General features: G+C 33.1%; 1 pseudogene; it reads right to left on the reverse strand.

The window, feature by feature from the left end:
- Positions 1 to 1036: 1036 nt before the first annotated feature.
- LOC123658771 lies at positions 1037 to 1153 on the reverse strand (annotated as a pseudogene).
- Positions 1154 to 6195: the final 5042 nt, after the last annotated feature.

The following is a 6195-nucleotide window of genomic DNA, read 5'->3' on the forward strand; positions in this document are numbered from 1 at the left end:
GTTTGTGGCTGTTGCGCTGGCGGTTGCGGGTTCAATCCATGCACATGACAAACATTTGAATTGGCCATGCAGGTGCCATTGTCTGGGTGTTTGTGAAGTCCTTGTGGGTCTCCCCATCGTGCATCTGGCTGGCTTAGCGTGCTCTCAGCACGTTAAGCCATCGGTTCCAGTTGCTATCATGTACACCGGATAGTGATCGTTACTCATAGTAGGGTATATATCCGCCAATCCTTATTGGAACAGCTTGGTAGATTAAGCTCTGATCCTTCTCTTACATGGGGAAAGAGGCCTATGCCCAGCATTGGGAAATTACAGGCTGAAGCGTAACCGACGTAAAACACGTATAACTCAAGCTGTAATTAAACATAAAAAAATTATCTTTGTTGTAATAAGAACTACGAAGGTGAGAGATGTATTCGTCGTTGCCGTTGATGCCTCTTCCTCCACAATCCAATGTCTTAAAGAAATCCTCTAACGCAATGGTAAACAGTTTCCATGATATTAAACCCCCTGTCTTACCTCGACGACTTGGTCTCGGTAGAATTCAGACAAAACAAAAGTTATGTTTAACAACCTAGGCATACCGAGACCCATATTGGTCGATCGTATTATTCGCTAAGTATACCATAACATTCAATTACTCCGAAACAACTTTGAGAAGGAAGCCGATAGGGATTTGGTTTGGGCTGGGCGGCGCTAGGCAATATTCGTAGTCTTCATTTCTAAAAACTTATATTGGTATAAGTTCAAAATAGAATTGAACATTTGCCTAAAATGCTAATTTTACAGTTGGAATACCAGAAAAGTGGTATTGAACACGAAATAATTTGAAATTTCAACTCTCGAATTAACAGTGACGCAATACCAGATTGAATTCTGTCTTGGATACATGTATCATCATCATTATATTTCTTGATCAATGAATAGACTACGTAAATAAAGGAATAATTGTTACCGAAAAAAATACGTGCGTACAAAGTCCACATGTCAGAAGTGAAAATATTTTGGCAAACCAATTAAAAAAAACAAAACAAAAAGCCAACGCCATGCGGTGTTCCCAGGCGGTTACCCATCCAAGTACTGACCGCGCCCGACGTTGCTTAACTTCGGTGATCGGACGAGAACCGGTGTATTCAACGTGGTGGACGTTTAAAAATTCGTGACTCGTGACGTCGTGACGCGTTTGATCCGTAAAAATTTTACCCCTCATGCGCCTAAAGAAGGTTTACTTCAAAAAGAGAAAAATCAACATTGTACCGTAATTAAAATATAATAAAAGATATTTCTTAATTTTTCTATAAACATTACATTAAATTGAAACGAAATAACAAACGAGTGAATTTATGTTTCGAAAAACGTACGTGTGTACGATGAAATGCTATAAACACTACGTTTCCCGAAACCCTTGCGTAGTGCCCCGCGGCGTAGTTCAGAACAAAGTTTTATTTCGCTAATAAAAAGAAGTTAGTTTTTGATTCGAAATAAACAATAAGTAAAAATTATTCCTTATTAGCTGTAGAAATAACGGAATAATTTGTAGATTATATGCCTCAAACATTATTTAATAATTTCAGAGTCAAAGTACATAACATTAATCTTCTTATCTTTCAAAGCTTTTGTATTTTCAATAGATCTATAATTTTATGAACACATAACTGCGTATAGATTAATTCGATTTTTAACCGACTTCCAAAAAAGGAGGAGGTTCTCAAGTCGACTGTATTTTTTTTTATGTATGTGACTTCAGAACTTTTGACTGGGTGGAGCGATTTCGACAAATTTTCTTTTCATCGAAATCTAACAACTACTTTTCGAGTTATATCTAATAATGCGTTTTTACTTGACCCTTTTTTCGTCGACTTACGTTGTATTATACCGCATAACTTTCTACTGGATGTACCGATTTTGATAATTCTTTTTTTTGTTGGAAAGGGGATATCCTTAGTTTGGTACCATGATAAGGAAACCAGGATCTGATGATGGGATCTCAGAGAAATCGAGGGAAACTCTTGAATATCCGCAATAACTTTTTACTGGGTGTACCGATTTTAATAATTTTCAATTTAATCGAAGTGGTCACATATAAATTTTATTGAGATCTGATAACTACTTTTTGAGTAATCTTTGATAACGCGTAGTTACTTGAGTATTTTTTCGTCGATCTACGTTGTATTACTCGTCGATGTAATTGAAGTCGGTTTTTTTTTTCGTTTGCGAGCAAATACAATTATAGTCAATCTATTTATAAACCGAACGAAAATAAATTTTCTAAACAAGGTTTTATAAAATTGTTTAACGATTTTACACCACACTATAGCGAGAAAAGACATATCAATTTGCTCATTTCTTACAAAATATATTTATCAATATGTAAAAAAAATGTATACAAATAATATTTTGACCTTAAAAATATATTAGGGACATCGAAAATAAATCTGTGGTGATTTTCAAATATTTTACACAAAACACTTTATAGAAACATATATTATCATAACGTTTACAAAATGACGTCGCCGTTAGAAGAAGTTTAGAAGACGCTGCGACACGTCGCAACGGTCACAGCACTGGCTTGTGGCTGTTGTACTGGCGGTTGCGGGTTCGATCCCCGCACATGACAAACATTTGTATTGGCTTATAGATGTTTGCTGTGGTCTGGGTATTTGTGCAGCCCTTGTAAGTCTCCTCACCGTGCCTCGGAGATCACGGTAAGCCGTCGGTCCCGGTTGTTATCATACACACCTGATAGCGATCGTTACTCATAATAGGGAATATATCCGCCAACCCGTATTGGATTGGACCCGTGGTGAATTAAGCTCTGATCCTTCTCCTACATGGGGAAACACGCCTATGCTCAGCAGTGGGATATTACAAACTGAAGCGTTACAAGACGAAATGCAAAAGTAATCGTAATATTCGTAACTTACGCCGAGCTTATTTGTTTGTTTTTTTCCAAAATAAGAAAAAATTTCGACAAATAATGATATGACATATTTAAATGCATCTTGTTTGATGTTCAGAAAGAAATTACTCAGAGTATTATTGGTAATATTTAGTGTTCATAATAAAAATAATAACTACACACTCAACGGACCTTTCAGGTGTTGTCGATCAATTTAAACGTAGTAATAATACGAGTATATTGTATCATTTATGAATGAATTGTGTATTGTGCGATTACGTTCAATCAGTATTTCGTTTTTACATAATTCGTATTCATACGAATGTGACAGTATAAGTGTATAATTTTAAAATACATTTCTTTCTCATACTATGATTTTTCTTATATAGTGTCTCTCTTTATTATTTGACTTTTTCACAACTTCAAAGAGAATTGTATTGTCAGGCTTCATTTCCATCAAGTCATTTTAATAAAGCGATGTTGGAACGTACTTCATTATACGCTTCATATCGCTTTACGATGTTCAGTACACACGAAACATGTGTCGAGGAGCAATATTAATACCATATTTGAAAGCTCAAGAATTAAGCAGCTTCAATATGATACAATACAATATAAATATACTTTATTGTACAACTAGAAACAATACGTGTAACAAAATATGCAAGAAAAAATAATAATAAAAAGAAATGGCGGTATTATCGCTATAGAGCGATCTCTTCAAAGGCTATTGAATATATAGTTGTCATATATTATTAATATAAGTATTTCTATATGGAAGTTCAATGAAGACTGTAAATGTTCCATTGTATTGTCTATAACCGCATTTTTTCTACTAACGGTTACGGTCCTTATCTCTCATAATGTTTCTTCTGCGATCATCATAAAAAGTCACCTTAATATGATTTACGATGAAATGATTATGATTTTGAAAATAAATTTTCTATTGCGAATATATTTATTGCAATAACACGGTTTGATAAGGATTAAATTCATATGTTGGTAAGATTTTTCTAATGAATTATCCTAAAATTTTCTTTAATCATTTCGCAGTTCGCACATGAAGTCCCAAGCACTCATGAGTCTTAATATTTTTTTTTTTCATTTATGACATTTGATATTACATGTAAATGTCAAATTTCAGAAGGTCATTGCACTTATGGATTACGATTTAATTATTATGTAAAATTTTCTTTAGTTTCGCCTTGCCGAGCAAATTGGAACAAACTATGAAATTCACAAAGAAACAATGTAAAATTTATTCAAAGTCAACTTGTCTCTAAAAATTTCTCATGTAAGTGTAGTGTAACCTACGGATTATTTTATGCACCCTATAAATTACGTACCTTTAAGACTATAATAGCAAAAGTTTTGTACTAAGAATATGTTCCATAAAACTTACTAACTACTGAGATCTTGTTTAGAATAATGATACGAAACTTGCTTAGTGATAGTTGACACACTTATTACTTATTATATATTTACACACGTATATATATATGCTGTGTGCTTACAGCATCAAAGAATATAGCCATCACCTCTCATATATATATATATATATATATATATATATATATAGCAAAAGTATTATTATATTCGCTTCAGCATTATATCAATAACAAATATGTGTGAATTTTTTTAAAGAGTAAGAAACGAGCTTCTTGCCGATTCTCCTCTAGAGAATCTTCATTCTCAATCGGTGAAAACTTAACTTTTAACGATAGTTAAAATTGAAAATAATTTGTAATATGACAGTTCGAATGTACTTTTGAAGCCTTTATGAATAAAATTATTTTTGATTCTTATTTTTATAAGCGTAATCTGTATAGCTTATAGTTCATGCAGATAATATTTTTTTACTATTTACTTTGGCATAAAGAAGAAATATGATGGAATTAAAAACTGACTACTTCTTACATTTTTAATAGCAAATATAGTGAAATACATTGCAAATTCAATTATTCAAACACACGTTATAAAGTTTAGAGAATTATGTATTACAAGTTTCGGCTATGCATACTTGTGTAAAACATGCATTTGGGAATTCAGGCTCTAAGTCGAATTTGGTAACTATCTTGAAATTGCAAACGCCGTAATGTTAGAAGTTGTCCAGAATATAAGCTCTAGAACGCAGTGACGCTATTATTTACATACATGCGTGGTTTAAAAATAATTAATCAATAGTTTCTTAAATTATTGATTGACGACTTGTATGACGACACATTAGCGCAGCGGTCAGAGTACTGACTGTTGCGCTGGCGGTCGCGGGTTCGATCCCCGCTTGCAACAGAAATTAGGATTGGCCATATAGATGTTTGTCGTGGTCTGGGCGTAGTGTTTGTGTATTGTGTGTTTCCGGACCCCCAACACAGGAGAAAATCCTACTGGGGGCCGTTGAGTGTGAAACGTTTATTATAAAGAATTCAGGCTATAACTTGTCATAACGATTTTTTTTTCATAAGATGATGTAATTGATGTATGGTGCGGCGAATTCATTCGTGTCGCGCAACATATATGTAGTTCTTTTATTTTGAGTAAAAGGATTAAAAGAATAATCTGACCATTTAACTATGCCTTTGTTTTACATAGTGCGTGAAATTATGAATAATATATAAAAATAAGCAAAATACACTTTGTAAAAATGGTTTTTCAAATAAAATTCCGCTGTGTGAGTAGAGTGAGTTTTTAAGCAGACCATAATAGCTTGACAACTATTGCATGGATCTTTTTGAAATTTTAAGCACTGTTTCTCTACATAATTTAAGAGGTAACTCTGGAGAGTTTTTTATCAAACTTTGTTAATTAAGTTAGTAAAAATCGCATTTTTCACTTCAAAGTATTTTTAAAAACTCAAAAATTTAAATTCGGAAATACCCTTCCAGTGTCACCCGAAAATACCATTACATAACAAAAGAACTTTGATTGTCTAATTTAGTATGTAGCAGCGAGTTATTTGGGGCACCGCAAAACCACTTTGTTTTAAGGCGTTTCCAAATAATTGTTAAATGTTAGTTCCATTCAAAATTGTTCATAATATTCTTCTAATTTTATAGTTTAATGTGACATTTGATTTAAAAATTGTTTTTGTCTGTTTTGCATTTTTCGCCTGGATAAAATTAACCCCCTTAAATTAATAACATAATACATTAATTAGGTATACAGAAGTAGCAAATTCTATTAAAATAACGGAACCGCTCTTCATTGTGGGAAAAGATCTAAATAATTAAATACAAAGAAGGTCTTGTATTTTATGTGCTCGAGATAAAGGCAATGGACATCTTTGGCAACACTTTAGT

Source organism: Melitaea cinxia, chromosome 12, assembly GCF_905220565.1.
Source record: "Melitaea cinxia chromosome 12, ilMelCinx1.1, whole genome shotgun sequence".
NCBI classification, from domain to species: domain Eukaryota; kingdom Metazoa; phylum Arthropoda; class Insecta; order Lepidoptera; family Nymphalidae; genus Melitaea; species Melitaea cinxia.